This window comes from Dama dama, chromosome 22, assembly GCF_033118175.1.
Source record: "Dama dama isolate Ldn47 chromosome 22, ASM3311817v1, whole genome shotgun sequence".
Taxonomy (NCBI): Eukaryota; Metazoa; Chordata; class Mammalia; order Artiodactyla; family Cervidae; genus Dama; species Dama dama.
The window spans coordinates 36,783,522-36,802,216 of NC_083702.1; the positions used below are offsets into that span (position 1 = coordinate 36,783,522).

Here is an 18,695-nt window from a genome sequence, read left to right on the forward strand (position 1 = left end):
TCCTTTCTCACCCACTCTGGAACCCCTGGTCGGAACACTACTGCTCCAGCCCCGGCCTGTTTGTTGTTTTCCTCTTGAGTCTTCTGTTTTCTGGACTCAGATGACAGCTGTTATCACTCCAGCTGCAGCGGGGATGGGAGGCAACTTCCTGTTATTCTATCCAGCCATCCCTGTGAGGGTGGGACAGTCCCTCCCCCCATCTCCTCCTGCTGCTGGCTGTAGAATGTGAGCCAGGCGGGCTTCCTACGACTGGGCCTGGAAGAATGACTGGTAGCCATCCAGCCACTGTTGGAGAGCATCTGGGAGAGCAAGGCAGAGCAGGCTCCAGACAAGTGTGTCCCTGGCTGGGGGACGAGGAGGAATGGGTGGCTAAGAGGCAGGTTAAGTGGTTGGTGCAGAAAATGCCTGAGGCCGTGAAGGGTTGCTGCATGAATAATGGAAGAGTAAGAAGAGGGGGTTGTTGCCAAGGCATTAAGATTGAGAGAGGGAAATGGGGAGAGATAGTTAAGGTAGCTCAGCTGGTAGAGAATCCATCTGGAATGCAGGAGAGTCCTGTTTGATTCCTGAGTTGGGAAGATCCCCTGGAGAAGGGATAGGCTACCCACTCCAGTATTCTTGGGCTTCCCTGGTAGCTCAGACGGTAAAGAATTGCCCTGCAATGCGGGAGACCTAGGTATGATCCCTGGGTTGGGAAGATCCCCTGGAGGAGGGCACAGCAACCCACTCCAGTATTCTTTCCTGAAGAATCCCCATGGACAGAGGAGCCTGGCAGGCTACTGTCCATAGGGTTGCAAAGAGTCCGACATGACTAAGTACAGCACAGTTACGTAGTTATGGTTTCTAGCTATGAGATTGTTTGGGGTTGGGTGCATTTAAGGAAGGGAGCAGGGTTAGAGGTGATCTGCTAATCCATTTTCCATCCTATATTTTTACTGACGTTTTTCTTGAATTGGGGGTAAGGAATACAGAAGTATTAGGCATAAGCAGCCTCCTCAGAGTCTGGGAAGATAGGAAATGAATATAACTGGACATAGATAACCATACGTTAACACATCTATACAATTTCAGTAAGGATTGTAATAACCTTTGATGTGAGTATTATTAGTTCCATTTCATAAAAGAGGTCATTTGGTTTCTGATGGCTATTTTAATGACCTGGTCTTCCCAGGTGGCGCTAGTGTTAAAGAACTCGCCTGCCTATGCAGGAGATGTGAAAGATGCAGTTTCCATTCCTGGGTCAGGAAGATCTCCTGGAGTAGGAAATGGCAACCCACTCCAATATTCTTGCCCGGAGAATCCCAAGGACAGAGGAGCCTGGAGAGCTACAGTCCATGGGGTTGCAAAGAGTTGGCCATGACTGAAGCAACCTAGCCCAGCATAGCACAAAGCAAGCAGTGCAGAACCCCGCTTTTCTGGGGGGTTCTGCAATGGACCCCCCTTTTCTGTCTGCTGTAGGGCACATCAAGGACTTAAGGCTTTGAGAGAAGGGTAGGACTTAGCACACAGAAGGGGATCCAAAGGTTAAAAATTTCCACTTACAAAATAAGTAAGCCATAGGGATGTAATGTATAACATGGTAACTATAGTTAATAACACAGTATTACATCTTTGAAAGTTACTAAGAGAATATATCTTTAAAACTCTCAAAAACAAAACAAAACACCCCACAAAGCTCTCCCAGACAGAAGAGTGGGGATTCCAGGTAGGCCAGTAGGTGAGATGCAATCAGGAATCTGGGAGTAGACCAGTTTGCAGTGAAATGTTTCCCAGGAGTGAAGTGGGAGACAAGGTGGGAAAGGTGCATAGAGCCCAGACCAGAGAGTTTTAAATGACCAGCAAAGAATTGCATATCAAGAGGGACCTGATTTAGAAGGGGAAGATACTGACAGCAAAACCAGTGTTTTAGCAAACTCATTTGGAAGTAGTGCATAGGACTTAGAGCTGGGGGAAGATGGATTCAGTAGTTAGGAGCTTGGAACAGTGTAGGTTCGACAAACAGCATAATGTTGATAATACAGAAATTGGTCTGTGAAAGCAGTTGCTAGGGGCGGTGGATTTTTTTTTTTTTTTTTTGGCATTATAATATGTGTGTAGATTGTGGGCAATCACTGCTCTAGAGAGAAGAAATAGCTTTGGAATCCAATAAACCTTGGTTTCAACTGCAGTTCTGGAGCAATTTACTTATGTAACCTTGTTCAGCCTTTCATTCCTTTATGTTGAAACGGGGCTAATGACACTTTACAGGATGGTTGTGGGAATTAATTCAGACACACTGGTGGACTCTGCATCCCTTCTACAATCTGTGGCAAAATGGCCAAATAAACACGTCCTCATCCATCAGAAAACAAACAATAAAAATGAAGAGAAAGTCAGTAATCAATTCATTGTAATTCCAGAAGATGCCGGATAATCTATCTTTATCTCATATAAAGAGGGCCACGTTTCACAATTCAGTCCTGCCTTGAGGCAGTTATTAGGCAAACTGAAAGACCCATTTCCTGAGAATCTCTCTGTTCTGTTAGCCAGGGGCATAGCCTGATAGCTGCCAGGGTAAATGTTAGTTAATTCTTAATTGATAGCTCAGCCACTGCAATTGATTCCATTCAACAATAATTATTCTCATGTGGCTTGCTGAACTCAATTGTGAGATTTCCACCCCTTTTCAGTTGTGTATAAAAACAGCAGTCCTGAGGTCTTTAAAAAAAGGTAAACAGTAATTTTTCTTACTTCAGAGGTTCAATTTTATTTGCCTGGAAGCTCGCGTGCTGTGATTTTCGTCACTAAAAGCAAAAGCAAACCGCATGGTCGATAACGCCCCAGGGTTAACAATCTAGAGCTGGGTCGCAGTTTCTAGGATTGTCCTCCCTATCTTCTCGAAGAGCTTTTGAAGTTCTAAATTTCCCGTTCTAAGGGAACGCCCAGCAACCCCAAGATAAAAGGGGAGCTGAGCGAGCTGGCGGTTTCCTTTATTTGTCTGACTTCAAGCTAGCCATTTTCTGCTGCACGCGCCGCCGGACTCGGACTTGCCCGTGACACACAGACGACTGTTTTTCCTTCCAAGGGGGGCTTGGATAGGTTAGTTTCGTTTCTGACCTGGGGGATTGGGAAATGCGCCAAGAAAAGTTTGAAACACCACCCGCAAGGATCTTCCTCGTACCATGATTCTCCTTCCCTTACAGATAGCAGGAAAGGCAGCATTTTTTTCCATCAACACCCACTTCCAGCCCAGCGCCGGGCTCCGAGAGGAATGTGTAAAATTAGTGGGCTCCTCTGAGTGACAGTCCGCGGGCCCAATCAGCGCGAACCGCGGCGCGCCGACACCCCTCCCGCGCGCTCTCTTTGGCTCATTCCCGCGGGGAGGGCGGTGGGAGGGCGCGAGGGAGGGGAGGTACCTGGGACTGGGAGTGATGTCAGCTCCCAGCTCGGTGCCTGCCCGGATTCCTGACATGGTGTAGGGCCGAGAGGGTGGGGAAGGCGGGAGCGGGGCGAGAGAGGACTCGGGGCAGCCAGCCTGCGGCGGGGCCGGAGTGCCGGCGCTTTGAACTCCGGGCGAAGGTGAAGCACAACTTTTGCAACTCGTGCTGGCGGCTCTCCTCCCCAGGTAAGGGCGTTGGGCTCCTCTCGGGGACCGGAGGGTAGTGGCATCGTTGTGTGGTTGCAGCTGCTCCTCCTTTTCCCCGCTCGATTTCCTTTTCCAGCTCACTCCAGTTTCCCAGTGGGAGCGGGCACTTTTTGGTGGGTGGGGTAGAGCTTAACTCCTGGGGCTCCCAACTAGCTTTTAGGTGAAAAATACCTCCAGGATTGGACGTGTGAGATCTTGTCTGTGTCCTTAAACACCGCCCCCTCCCCAGTCTCCTAATAATGCTTGAGAACCCCAGTCAGAGAAGTGTGGTGTCTGTATGTGTGTATGTGTGTGTGTGTGTGTGTGTGGTGTGTGTAGGGGGGTGTTATTTTAAAATGTCACAAAAAGTTTATGAAATATCGACTCAAAAATTATGATGAGAGAGAACAAAAGTTTTTGTGTTTTATTGACTCCCCTCTGGTTTATTACATGTTGATTTAAATGAAAGTCTGTCATTGATATTCATATTTTTTTATATCATAATATGAGATCCTTTTCTATAGTTCCGTCAGAACGTGAGAAATTCACTTGGAGTGTATTAATTATGAGCTTGTGGGAAAACCGGTCTCTTGGGGGCATGCTTCAAAGCCGGTTCTTTTTCTCTCACATCTTAACGGAGGATCCCTTTGGTTGCCAACGTTGTGATCTGGAAAGGTTAGATAGGCTGTTGAGAACCTTCATAACTGTTTTCTGTGGCTGTTTGAGAGAAGAATGAGGGCTGGTAGTTGTTTTCATGGATCCTTTTTAGAGAAGGGAGTTTTAACAGGGAAATGTGGCTGAAGGCGTGGCAGACAAACTCTTAATTATAGGAACATGAATTTTTCAACATGTGGGGCCAAAACAAATCCTTCCTTTCAATAAAAATTGCAGGGAGCAATAGAAGAAGAACTTGATCTCGTGTCCCAGTTCGGTATTTAGGGAAAGGAACTGCCTGTTGGGAGCAAAAGGATATTTAGATAAGTAGAAGTATAGAATTCTGTTTTTGTGTTTATTTCCGGTTTCAAACCCTTTAGCTTTTTCTTGCTTGGTGATTTTGTGTGCCCAGGTCACTAACTGGGTATGATTGACTTTCTGGGGAAAAAATTGACCCCATATGCTGATTGAGACCCCTCACTTAACCAGTGCTGAAGGCTCTTTCTTTTGGGGAAGCAAAGAAAGTATTTAGGCTGGGACTCCTAAGTCAAGTTTCCCTTTTCTTTCACTGGAGTGCCTCAGCAGTGAGGATCCTTCTGTTGCCAGGTTGGGAGGAAACGGGCGTGGACTTCTTTGTGAGTCAAAAGCTGCATCCCAGGTGCCTGTACGTCAGGGCATTTCCGGGAGAGGAGGAAAGAAAGAAGCCACAATATTGCATCTAATAAACCCAGGTTGGGAAGTGTGGAGACACGGGACTTTGTTGATGGGGTCTTCCGTCTTTCTAGCCAGATACCAGTTAGGTTGCAGGGCAAAAAAGAGGTGTTTTGTTTTGCTGTTGTTTATAAAACACCTAAGGGCTTCCCTGGTGGTTCAGTGGTAAAGAATCCACCTGCAGTGCAGGAACCACCAGAGACATGAGTTCAATCCCTGGATGGGGAAGATCCCCTTGAGGAGGAAATGGCAAACCGATCCAGTATTCTTGCCTGGGAAGTCCCATGGACAGAGGAGCCTGGCAGGTTACAGTCCAAAGGGTTGCAAAAGAGTTGGACACGACTGAAGTGATTGAGCACACATTCATGCATGCATGCATAAGACACCTGGATCTGTATTGTTCTTAAAATTTTTAATTAGCACAGGATGGATTAAGAGTAGATTTTTTGCAAAGACAAGGTGTACTTCACTGAAAAAGCCTGTATATCTTAATTTTGGTCTGTGTTTTGGATTGAGAAACAGAAATTGCCTAATGTCACTGAAATAATGGTGACCGAATCTTTGCTTTATATTCTGTGAAAGTGAAAAGAGTTATTTGTTCAGTCCAATGTGACCCTTTGTGACCCTATGGATTGTAGCCCACCAGACTCCTCTGTCCACGGGATTCTCCAGGCAAGAATACTGGAGTGGGTAGCCATTCCCTTCTCCAGGGGATCTTCCCAACCCAGGGATCAAACCCAGGTCTCCTGCATTACAGACAGATTCTTTACCATCTGAGCAGAAGTACATAAAACACACTGTATTTTCCAATGCACTTTTTCAGCAGGAAAGTCCAGGAGGTGAGGTGGAATTCCTGTGGGCTGGTGAGAGCTCTCAGAAGGCTTGACTGATGGAGTATTCAGACTGCTGTTTGTAATACCCAAAGAAAGCTGCAAAAACCAGTCAAGTAGTATCTTTAGGATGTTATCTTGTTTTCCAAATTCAGATTTATAATTCTTTCCAAGAAATGAGTCCTTGCTTAAGGACTTGAATATAACAAAGCTTTAAATTGCATTCACAGTTTGAGTAGCAACCTTTAAGTTTACATACTTATTTTTAACCAACATTTCTCTTTCTCCATCTGTGTGTAGGAGGCAAATGTGGTATACTAAAACACAATATGTTCAAAGGACAAAACTTGAAAGATGTTTGAGTTATTGAGAAAGGTAGGATCAGGTTTTGGTTAAATTCTTTGACCAGCAACTATCATAGTTACTATAGCTCCTTTAAAAAATGGCATAATCTGGCCTTTGTGGGTATATGTTGACTTGAAATTCAGGGCACACTGTTGTTACATATCAAGAGTGCCTAATTTCAAGGGCATTCTAGTCATTTTTTGGAAACAAGTTCAGTGAGAGAGAGTTCATTAACTGTTTAGGTAGTCTTTCTGTCACTGTGTTTGCAGGAGATAAATCAGAACAAGGTCATTTCCACCCCCTCAGTTACTGACTAGCTGACTTCTTTTTAAAATCTTTCATATTCATGAACAATTTGTACTTTTGTAGTTAATTTAGATTATGTTGGTAATTTGTCACATTAAAAGTAACTTTTTGAGGCTCTCATCTCCCATTTTTAAAAATACCTATAGCCTCAAAAGCACATCTTTCAAACTGTTAACTAAAAGACCTCATTCGTCACCCTTGTCTTTTCAGAGATATTATTACGTATTTCTAATCTGATTTGAATTACCTTTTCAAAACGGTGAGTGAATGAGTGAGGGAATGTATGAATATCCATTCACATTTGGGTCTGTGTCTTGATTCTTTACTAAAGAAATGTTCCTTCAAGGTGCACACGTAGGCAGGAGATAGTGTTAGGCTGGCCAAAAAGTTTGAGTTTTTCTGTAACATGGAAAAAACCTAAACAAACTGTTTGGCCAACCCAATACATAATTATGACTTTTTTTTAAATTCCCAAAGATTTCCTTAGAAAGTCATATTATTAGTTTTGAAAGTAAGAAAAAAAATCCCAGTTGAGCATCCGATTGTGCAATCTTTCAGGAAACCATGATTTTACTGTTGATTTTTAACCATGGTGGAACAGATGGGTTTAAGTATGAGAGCCAAAGCTTTTAAGGTTACTGACACTGGGTGTTGTTTTAGGACAAAGGAAACAAAGTGTCTGTCCTCTGGCCAGCATTTCCCTTCAACTAAAAGTTGATAATTTCACAATTAAATCAGTCATCAAACTGCCCCCATGTTGACACTATCCAGTAACTGCTCTGGGCTTATGTAGTTCCTTGAATCTGTAGTGTATTATGTCATCAGTTTCTCAAATGCATCTCCGTGCATGTCAGAATGATTTTCTTAGCCAAAAACCTACAACTTTTGTCACATATATCACCACCATAAAGACTGATGCTTCATTAAATGGAGCTAATGGATTAAAAAAACAAAGCTGAACTAACCTACCCTAGAAAATAAAAAGACTCTTCTATTTCTTTTACACTCTTTATTTAAACAGTAATTATTGATGCCAGTTTGGCACTGGTTGATGTTTCAAAAAGCCAAGTGGTGAGGGTTTGTTTTACATCAATACTTTGCCCCATGTTTAAGGATCTAAGACACCAAACAACTGGATTTTAGATGAAAAAGTGGGCCCTTGCAGGAGTTTTAAGTTTATACACTCATTAGGCAGCTTTTGAAGAAGAGGAGGGTTTGAGTGAAACCTCTACCACTTCTCTTTGGAGAGCTTCTGTTTCTGAAATGTGGGTTTGGGCTCTGACGGATCCAGGTGGGTGTGTTGTCTTAGTTTGTGACGGAACTTTGGTTGCGTGTCTCCCTGGAACTTGGTGTGACTCACAGTTTGACTGGCCCACATTCACGTCCTTGTTTTTGTTGGCAAAGGTAATGAGTTCAGAATAGAAACATCAGGTGGTGGTTTCCGGGTGGTGGTGCACCTAAAAATGCCCTTGACTGAAGGAATTGTGCGAACTCAGATTGCACTGAATATCAGTCATTCTGGTAAAGCCTCATTTCACTGATACGGTCCATGAAGGAAGAAGGTCAAATACCATAACTTTGGGGGCTGGCTGTAGATTTTGTGGACATCCTTTGAACTCCAGAGTAAAGTCTTTTTACCTCTCCTTTAACTTACAGAAATTAAGCATTTGACAGAAAAACAAATGCAAGTTCGAGAGCCGATATGCTGATTCCTAGTGTTGCGTGTCGGGTAGGAAAGGAAAACTTAATTTTAGCTGATGAGAGAGAGACTAAAGATGCTATTTTCAGTGACAAGTCCATTCATAAGTAAGTGGCCAAATTCTTTAGGCACACAGGTAGTTCTTGGGAAGAAGTAGGTAGGCCCATGGGGAACTCTTTTACCGCTTCCTTTGCATGCATGTTACTCTGAACCATATTATTGAATATGGTTTCATGTCATCTTGTATTTCCTGTGAGCCTAGGATATAGCTCACAGAAGTCCTTTTGCTGGCTTTCTGTCACTCTTCTCTCCATATATATCTTTTCACAAATATGATCTTCTCATCACAGAATTGTATGAGGTTTTTATGAGAAAAGTTTGAACTTTGTAAGAAAATGTAAACAGGCTAAAGCTCTTTGGCCTACTTTCTTAATACAGTTGCTTGAGAGTGTGGCTGTGGTTGCATAAATAATATCCCTGGAACCATTATCTTTTTGTAAAGATAATGCTTCTCCTAACAACACATGGTCGAGGCTTTTATTTTGCTTGAACTGAAATTTGAGCACCCTCTACTTTTTCTTATGAGTGATGAAGAGTCAGAGGAGCCTGTAAGTTTTCATCTAAAGTAACTCTGGACAGCGAGTGAGTGGGAGGAAGGGAAACAGTGACGGCTTATAGGAAACACTGATTGAACCTGTGTGTCCGCCAGGACGGTTTGTGTGAAGTCACCTGGGTTTCAGTGTTTTTCCCCTGGATCAGCTGCTTGGATGCGTCTGTAAAACTTTCACATTCTTCCGACCTCCACCCCCATCAGCGGGTGACTTTGCCCAACCAAGAGGGCTTTTAAACATAGACTTAAAGTTCTTTTATTGCTTTCTTCTCAAGGTACCTTGATTCTCTAGGATGACTTGCACTCTACATTACCCTGTGGAGCAGGCATAGCTAGGTGCGCAATCGTTTCCATCCTTCCCACTTTTTACTGGTGGTCAGTTAAAAAAAAAAAACCCCACATAGCAAATTCTTGATTTCCCAGAATCCCTTGCAGCTGGGCGGTGTCTAAATGACATCGTTCTGGCCAATAAGATGCAGGTAGCGGGGAGGGGCTCTCCCACAGACTCTCTTGCCTGTTAGGCTATTGCTCTTCGTGCTTCTCATTCTTTCTTCCAGGAGAATGGATGCTGTTTTCTAACCGCAGAAGCCGTCTTGTGACCAAATTCAAGAAGCTTGAGGGGTAAGTGGGCTGGGAAGCTGATGGCCTTCTGGAACACTGTACCAGACTTGGTCTGCCCACCTTTTGATTTATTTTGAGAAAAATAAATCTCCATTTGATCAACCACAGAAGTTGGGTCTGTTACTTGAAGCCAGATGGGATCCTGACTGAGTTTAAATTTTAAAGTCATAGTTCTTTTCTCTCAGAATTAAAAGGCACCATCCTGGATGATAAAAAAAAAAAAAAGGGTCAGACTTTGGAACCCTGCATACCCTCAATTTGAATCTTGGCTTTGCTATTCATTACAGACTAATCTTGACAAGAAATTTAACAGTTTTGGGTCTCCGTTTTCCTGTCTGTAAATGGTGGTACTGGTGTTTGTCTTATGGAATTTTTGTCAGTATTAGAAAATGTTAATAGAAATAATAATGACACATTTGGTACATAGACTTTTAATAAATGATGGCAGCTATTAGTAAAGAATACCATAGTGAGGAGCCTGAAGAAGGGGAGTTAAGTAATTTAACTTCTAGTAGGTTCTCAGTAAACATAGATTGAATAACTGAATGGTGGGTTAGCTTTATGGCTGCAGCCACTTGCCTCCATCTACTTACCATTCATTCCAAGGCCCATCTATTTATCTTCAGCCCCATCTGCCTACACTGGATACTGGGAACTCTTCTGTTTTCCAAACTTTGGTTAAAACAGCAAAAGATGTTCTTATGACAGTTTTATTACCTATAAACAAAGAGATGAAGCAGATGTGCTCCAGAGTCAGACAAATGTAAATTAGACTCTTCTGTCCTTAACTATGTGATTTTTGTCTTCTGTGAAATGGCAATAATTGGGTGGGTTATGAGAATTACATATGATAATATATGTGAAGCATTAACAGTGGTTTTCCTGGCATACAGTGAACACTAGATTAATGACAGATATTGTTACTATTTTGTTAAACAGTTCTTGGCCTTGGTACAAGGCCCTCTTGGAGATATAAGGGCAAATAAAACACGGTCTTTACCCTTAAGGATATTCATATAGAGAGGATAGGGGAAGAAATGGAATGATCTTCCTTACACATAACCATAATGAAAAACAGATTTAGAAAGCTACTTAGTTGTGAGAAAGTTGGGGGAAAATATACGGATTTAATGTTTATGATATGTATTTGAAGGAAAAAAGTCACCAAGCATGCATATAAAAGTTACATTTGTCAGTGCAGGAAGAAGTTGCTAAAAGGAGTGATTTATGGGGGATAGGATGAAGATGATGGGAAAGATGAGGGGCCTTTAATTTATGTCTGTTTTACAGCCTCATGCATTACTCTTGAAATATAAAGAGGATTAAAGTTTAAAGAATCAGTTTGTGGGGCTTCTTGGAGGTAGTTGGTAGAAGATGGTGCTATGAAATAGTAAAGGATTGGGTTTAGAGGGGTCCTACTAGAGAAGGTGGGATTTGAATGGGATGAGTGAGAAATGTTGAGGAGACACTGGGGGAGCATGAACATCCTTGGGTTTGGAACAAAACGTAGAATACAGTTTTAGAGAAAGATAGGAAGATCAGTATTGTTAATAGAGGTAAGATATTCTAAAGCCAGATCTTAGAGGGATTTAAAAAGAGTGACAAGACTATGCTTTAAAATGAGTTGTGTTTTTTTTTTTTTGTAAGGTAGGGAGGGATCTTAGAACTATTATTATTTTATAAAAATGACTCTTGAAATAATATGTTGAATGTTAGGAGGTGTATATGTGGCGAATGGAGTGAGGACAGATAGAACAACTTTAATCAAGAAAGGCACACAGCAAAAGTTGAATTTAAATAGGAAATATGGTGAATTAAGATTTAAGCAAATGAAAAAGAAGATTTGAACATCTAGAGTTTGCAGTCCATCGTGACCCATGATAATTTACCGTCGTCTTCTCATTGTCTAAGTGGGTTAAATCGTAGAACCTGTCTTATTAGGTTTTTGGGAGAATAACAGCCACAGTGATAATAATAGCTAATGCTTACTTGGTGTGTGTACCAAGCGCTGTTCTATGTGTCTGACATCTTTCAACTCAGATTCAATCCCTACATCATCCCTAAGAAAAGGTACTGTTCTTATCCTTACAGAGGAGAACTCTGAGGCACAGAGAGGCTAAGTGAATTTCCCAGGGTCACACAGATTGTGTGTTGGACAGGGATTTAAATGCAGGTAGATACAGTCTCCAGGGTCAGTAACCTCAACCACTTCATATTACTGCCTCTGGCTTAGTTCTGTACTTGACATCTTAAAAGCTGTGAAGAACTGTTAGTTATTCACGCTGTTCACATCATGATGTTGAGCATGAATTTAGACCTTTAGGTTTGGAGTGTAGGCAAAACCCTCGAGTGATAGACCGTCTCTGTAGGGTTGCTACCTAAAGAGCAAGAGTAGGTGAGCTTGCTGAAGAAGAGGATGTAGAATAAAAAGAGAAGAAAAAACACAACGCACAGGGAGCTCTTGACATGCAGACATGGTCAGGCCAAAGAAAAGAAGTTATTAAAGGTGATAGAGCAAGAACAACCAGGGTGATTGGAAGGGAAGAGGTTGCTGGTGGCAAGGGAATGAAGCATGCCCAACGCAAGTGAACCATCCCCACCATTCAATGCTGCAGACCTCTTACAGGACGAGTCTGAGAAATGGCCCCCAGTCCAGCTGCCGTGTCATCTGTGGGCTAGGAGAGCAGTTTCAGCACAGTAGCCGTGGAATCCAGAGTACAGAAGGTTGAGGAAGACATGGGAGGTCATGAACCTGAGGCTGTCCTGTTAGTCCAGCCTTTCAAGGAATTGAACAGGGAAAGATGTGCTCTTGACAATGTGGGTTTGATGCTGGTCCAGGCAGAGAGGGTAATATGAAAGCAGGAAACAAGAAGGGGGAAGGAAAGGGATAGATTGAAATTAGGTGGAGAATGCAGGTTAGCTTTGAAATCCGGGTTAGCTTTGAAATCTGTAAGAATGCTTCTTCAGATAGAATGAAAGAAAGGATGTGGGAAATTGAGGAAAGAAATGTGATTGGAAGAGATAAGAGCTGAGTGAGTTCACCCCAGGCAGTCTGCTTTTTTTTTTTTTCCCCAGTCTAATAGGAGGCGGTGAGAGGAAATTCATAGACAAGTAACTCAGGCTCCCCAGAGCTCTCGGGATTATTGAGACAGAGGAAACATTTGAAAGAATGACAGAAGTCTCTCATCTAAACAATGCAAGCTGACACATTTGCCAGGATGTATCTCCAGGCAAGAAATTTATTGAAGTGGAAAGTTGTGGTACAAAAAAAGAAGAGGGGAATGAAATGAGACAAAGGGATACCTGACTGTATGTGAAGGAGGAATTTTTAGACACCAGACTGAATGGTTCGCAGAACAACTTCCCAGGGGAAATCCGAGAGCTCTGCGTGACGGGAAGGCAGCCTGGGTCTGGGACCATAGGCTGGGTTTGGTTAACACTGAACCGCAGAGCACCAGGGAGCACTCTGAAAGAGGGAGGTGTCCAGCAGAGAGACCTCTGCATCATTACATGCTCCGGTTTAACTGGCTCCGTGCATCTTTGATAGAGGGAGATAGGGATCTGCCCAGCCCACCCATTCCGGGACCCTTCCCCAGAGTGTTGAAGTTAGAGATGACATAGGAAAGATGAGGATGCCAATGCTGATTGCCTTTAGAATGTAACTAAAGTCTAAACCAAACTCAAGAGGTCATGAGAGGAACTCAGAAAGATCTTTGGCTGAAAGACCTTAGGTTGCAGTGTTTCAGCAGATTTGTTGTTGCAGTGACGTGGATTGTATGAGAAAAGGACTGAAGCAATCTAATAATTAAGAGTGTAGTACTAAAACTCAGCACCACTCCTGTCAGCCCATAGGTGGGTCCTTTGGGGGTTGCTTTGACTGATGTCAGTATAAATGTATCCAGGTGTGGGCAGCATATTTAGATCTGGGCATAATGTTCTTGAGTTCAGTGGTTCTCAGTGGGGCCAGCTACGTACTTTGTGGAGCCCAGTGTATGATGAAAATGTGTGACCCTCTTGTTCAAAAAGCAGGAAAAAGTACTGTGAAAGGTACTAACAGGAAAAGCTTTTCTTTTTCTTCCGTAGTCTCTCTTTACTTGTCATGGTGTTTATTTGCTTTAGTGTTATTCTGAGTGAAGTGAAAATAAAGATCATAAGCATGAATTTTATTGTTCATCTTTCTGTTATGCAATGCCACTGTGAAATGCAAATATAAGAGCATTTAACAAATATGCAGAATTACTGAAATCACGTTTCATAATGTTTCATGGTTTGTATATGCATTTATATGTTCTTTTTATCAGAACAGAGGAAACCTTGCACAAAACTGGCTCCTGTTATTTCACATCTCAATTTGCACAGTCTGTTAGTCTTGGCTTATGGCAGGAAAGACTGAAAGGAAAAAGAACCATGGAGTTGCTCTGTCTTTCCTTCTTCTGTGCCGTCATTGTCAGCTCAAGTGGTTGGTTAATACAGGGGAGTGACAGGAGTAAGAGAAGATATGAAAGGAGTGTTTGGTTGTTTGTGTTTCCTAGAAACACGCTGCCTTGTTTCTGCATGTACAGCGGATTCTGGATGGAAAGGAAAGCATGGCCTCTTGTGGCTGTCAGCACCCACCCACCTGCTCACTTAGTTGTTTGTAGCACATTTACCTTGAAATCGCTTTTGAGTCCTGCTGAACTCGATGCATCGTGAGCCTGCCAAAGTTCTGTGCTTATGGGGCATTGCAGACACTGTGTATGAATAGGGTGGCAAGGAATGGTGGCCACTCTTATTAAACAGATCTCCTCTGCTCACATGCACGCTCCATTGTGGCATCTGACCTTGTTTATAGAACACAAGTTCAAAGTTTAAATTATGAGGCATTTTGACCTCATTTATGAAAAAAAATTCAAAGTTTAAATTATGAGGAATCTTGATGACAACAGAGTGTTAAACCAGATGTGGGGTCTTTCTGAGCATGGGGTTCTGTATATGACTACAGTTACAAGTTTGTGAAGATTGCCCTGGTTCTGGGAAGTTAAACAACTCACTTTTAAGCTCAAGCTACCGGCTGATCTTGAAGTCTCAGCTTCATTATCAAAGTTTACAATGGGTCAGGTTTGTGTGGAGTGTCCTAGAGACCCTTCACCTGGCCGTCAGCCATGTCATTTTTGCCTTTCAAGTGTTTTCTGAATGACTTTTCCTTCTACCAGTGCCTTGGTTTACACCCTCATCATCTCTGATACAGACCGTGCAGTTAGTCTCTTGCCTATATTCAGCACTCTGTGGTTAGACAGATCTTCCAAACAAACCTTTGGTACAAGACCTGCCTGGTCCTTTCTCTGACCTCCTGCGGGCTCAGCCTTGCAGCAGAATTCTCAGACTCGTGGGCCTGGGATGGAGACTGCCTGCAGACAGGTATGGTTTGAACTACATAGTATTTTAAGAAATTTGCACCAGTACTTAATTTTTTTGGTGACTTCACCAGTGGAAATTTACATTTAACAAAGAGAAGATCTGGCTGCTCTGGGCTCTTGTTTTCGAACAGGAAAACCACCTGTGGACTTGCGGAAGATTGACTTTTTTTAAAAAAATATTTATTTGGCTGCGTTGGGTCTCAGTTGCGGCATGTGGGACCTTCATTGTAGCTCATGGACTCTCTAGTCGTGGTGCGTGGGCCCCAGAAGGTGCAGGCCCTGTAGTTACGCGGCACAGGCTTAGTTACCCCATGAGGTATAGGGATCTTAGTATCACAGCCAAGGACTGAACCCACATCCCTGCATTTCGAGGAGGATTCTTAACCACTGGGCCACCAGGGAAGTCCCAAGATTGACTCTATTCTGGCAAAACCTTCACTTTCGTGGATCTAGAACATGCATTTGCCTGTTGTTCTCAAGGAATGCTGTGAAGGAATTAGAATGCTGATTTTTTAACTTGAGAAATTAAGTTCTCCAGCCTCATAACATAAGTTGGGTGTATGCTTTGTAGCAGGCGTTGTTTTCTTTTTTGTTTTGTTTTGTATTTTAGCTCTTGATTGCTTTTTAGGAGAAATACTTCCTCGGTCTCACCTGCTCAGTGTCACCACTGTGTCACTGAGGTCACTTGTGACCTCATATGATCTTGATTCTTTCCCTAAGCTGCTCTCCTGTGCTCACACCCAGGCTCTGCCCCCCTGGAATGCTTTAAGTCTTCTCAGATCTTCTACTTTTCCTATTGTTTGTCCCTGCTTAAACCCTTGTCTTTCCTCTAGGTCCCCTTAATGCAGTTCATCAGGAGACCCTTGCTGAGAGCCTCAGTCTGAGCTCAGCCGACACACTCTTGCTGGAAGCAGGTAATAAAATCTTTAGAATTTTAAATGCTAAAGGTAATGGCAACCCACTCCAGTATTCTTGCCTGGAGAAACCCATGGACAGAGAAGCTGGTGGGCTACAGTCCATAGGGTTACAAAGAGTCAGACACAACTGAAGTGACCTAGCACTAAGTGGACAGTGAGTTCAAGTTGTCTGTGAAGGTTCCTCCCAGCCCAGTGATTTTGAGAAGCCAGAATTCTTCCAGTGCTTGTGCCTATATGTTACTATGCGTTTGGTTACCTAGATGTTTTTTGAAATTGTGCTTTGTGATAGGAACTTTGCTTATGTCATCTCACTTTTATAAGGGTGGCACTACCGTTATCTTCCTCTTATTGATGAGCAAACAGTTTCCTCCAAAACTGGTGCTCCAAATGGCTGATCTCTAGTTATAGCTTATTTCTTCAAAGAGATTATATACTTGTTGAAGGCCCTGACTGCCTTTGTTGCCAGGTCCTGCTACCCAATCAGTAAATGTTTTAGTGATGAGAATAATGGTTTTTTTGGCCAGTGTGCATTGAGGCCTAGACAAGCCTCCATGGGGATGCAGAGGAGACCTGAGTAGTATCTTATACTCTAAGATAGACCACCTACTGTGCACAAAGACAGGATAGGGTTTTGATCTTGGGCTGTAGATTTAGATGGACCTATGGCTGTGTTTCAGTTTCTTTATTTGTAAAATGGGGCCAGTAATGGTATTTTGTAGCTGTGGTTTTAAACTGGGGTGATTTGGGCCTGTAGGAGTCATTTGGCAATGTCAGAAAACACTTCTTGTGTTACAGCTGGGGCTGGAGGCAAGATTGGCTTTTAGTAAGTAAAATCCAGAGATAATGCTAAACATCCCTGCAATGCACAGGTGCTCCCCCCGCCCCCATCAGTAACGAAGAAATACCTGGCCCCAAATGTCAGCAGGGCCGAGGATGAGAGACCCTTCCTTGTAGGTTCCTGAAAATGAAACAAGTTAATGAGTGCGATGAGTTTGGCATAGTTAACTGTCACTCTAAGAAAACCATCTCAAAGACTGAGAATCCAGCCTTTGGGGGTGGGGAGCAAACCCTAAAAAGCCTCACTTCAGAACATCTGTTATTCTAGCCTTATGCTAAGGATTTCACGCTTTCCTGTTTAGAAGTGACAGACTCACTGGAGATTGTGTGTTACACTGTGTACTCACATGAGCTGGCGTGGATTTATCAAAGCTGTAAAAACAATTATTAATTTTTAGGGTGTTCCTGGTAAACTTCCTGCTTGCTTAACTAGAGATAATTTTGGTGTGAGTTTAAATCCTCCGTTGGAAAATGTTTTGATTAGTGAATTTCCAAACTATGTTTTGATAAGTAGGACATGAAAAGTTTTTGTTTTCACATCAACAAGCCTATTGTTTTCATAACCCTAAGTTTAAAACGAAGCCGCTTTCTCCCTGTTTACTGCCTTACCTGCTTGCTGCAGTTTTGGCACTTGTAGGAGTGGCTTGAAGAACTGTTGGATTTCTCGCTATTGTTTTTTTTTTTTTAATTTGAAGTTGAGACTGTTTTTTTTTTTTGTAGTCATAAAAATAATATATGCACCTTCTAGAAGATTTGAATAATATGGAAAAAAACATAAAGAAGATACAGTTGAAAAAAAAATAGTTCTCAGTATTCTGCCACACAAAAATACAACTACTGTTGTGTTTCCTTCCTTTTTTTACAATCGTATATATTTTTTCATATTTGAAGTATTCTGAATGTGTATTTTTATGTCCTATTTTTACTTACATTGTTTTATTTGTTTATTTAATTTTATTTAGAAATTTTTTCCCATTGTACTGCTCAGCTTATGGGTTCTTAGTTCCCCGACCAGGGAATGAACCCCGAGCCCAAGGCAGTAAAAGCTCCGAGTCCTAATCACTGGACCGCCAAGGAATTCCTCTTAATGTTGTTTTATTTGCATGTCCTCACACGACTACAGTATCTCTAAATATTATTTCTCAGGACTGTAATATCTTCCATCTCTGGGTGTGTCATGGTTTATTTAAGCCTATCACAGCACACACAGCCTGTTTTCACTGTTTGCTGAGCATCTTTCGGCAGTCAGCATTTTCTGCATTTCAGATCCTTCCCATCTTTACAAGAGATAACAAGAAGCAGAATCAAAGGATGTGGGTCACAGTGCATGGATGTCTTGGCCCATGTTGATATCAGTTACCAAAACATAGCAGAGTGAAATTCTCATTTTAATAACGTTTGTTAACTTTCTAGGAGAAAAGATATTTTCTTTTTCTTTTTTATTTATTTGATATTTATGAGGTTAACCATGTATGTGACTGTTGGCTGTATTTCCTGTTTAACTGTTATATGCTTTCCCCATTGTATCAATTGGGAATTAGTATTGCTGTCATTTGTCATGAACTCTATGTATTTCACTTATTAACCCTTTCTCATAGTTACTGCAAATATTTTCACCTAGTTTTTTCCCCTAATTTTTCTGATAAAAATTTTTTTGTTTTTAGTGAAGTGAAAATTTAAAAATTTTGTGTAGTCGAATCTATTGATGGTTGTTTTCCGCCTGGGGTCTTCAACCTTCCTTCACCTCTACTCAGATGAACCCTTTCTGCTCTGAAAGTCACTATGTTCAGTCATCAGTGTTTAAAATTCTATCCCAAAGTAGGTTGCTGTCAAGTTTCCTAATGAGGATAAAAGTGCTGAATCCAGTCACACCAGTGTGTGTGCACATGTGTGTGTGAGAGAGAGGAGGGTGGAGAGGGACAGAATAAGGAAAATTGATGAGAAAGGATAAGGCTCTCGTTAGGCCCCTGCTCATTTGGTTTTGTTTTAAATTTCCTTTCCCTCAGGATGGTAGTGATCTTGTTGCAGGCAGGGGGGCTCCTCGAGGTTCCCACATGGCTGAGTGCCAGGGACCAGCAGCTGGCTGAGCAAACGGTGTTTGTACCTGGGCACAGAGTTGACCCACAACAGTTTGTTTATTTTATTTAGTGCAGGAGAAGGTGGGCTGA

The 18,695-nt window shown here is 42.3% G+C and overlaps 1 protein-coding gene across 11 annotated transcripts in view; it reads left to right on the forward strand.

Moving 5' to 3' along the window:
* Nucleotides 1-3,450: 3,450 nt before the first annotated feature.
* The window catches only part of PPFIBP1 (PPFIA binding protein 1), a 196,904-nt gene continuing 181,659 nt past the window's right edge, over nucleotides 3,451-18,695 (forward strand). For 4 of the 11 annotated variants that reach the window (XM_061125179.1, XM_061125183.1, XM_061125177.1 and 1 more), the window contains exons 1-3: nucleotides 3,458-3,601; nucleotides 9,314-9,377; nucleotides 15,607-15,687. The gene's annotated coding sequence lies outside the window, so the exon portion shown is untranslated. Of the gene's footprint in view, nucleotides 3,602-9,313; nucleotides 9,378-15,606; nucleotides 15,688-18,695 lie in introns of all 11 variants that reach the window. The other 7 variants (XM_061125188.1, XM_061125187.1, XM_061125189.1 and 4 more) reach the window with 4 other exon arrangements.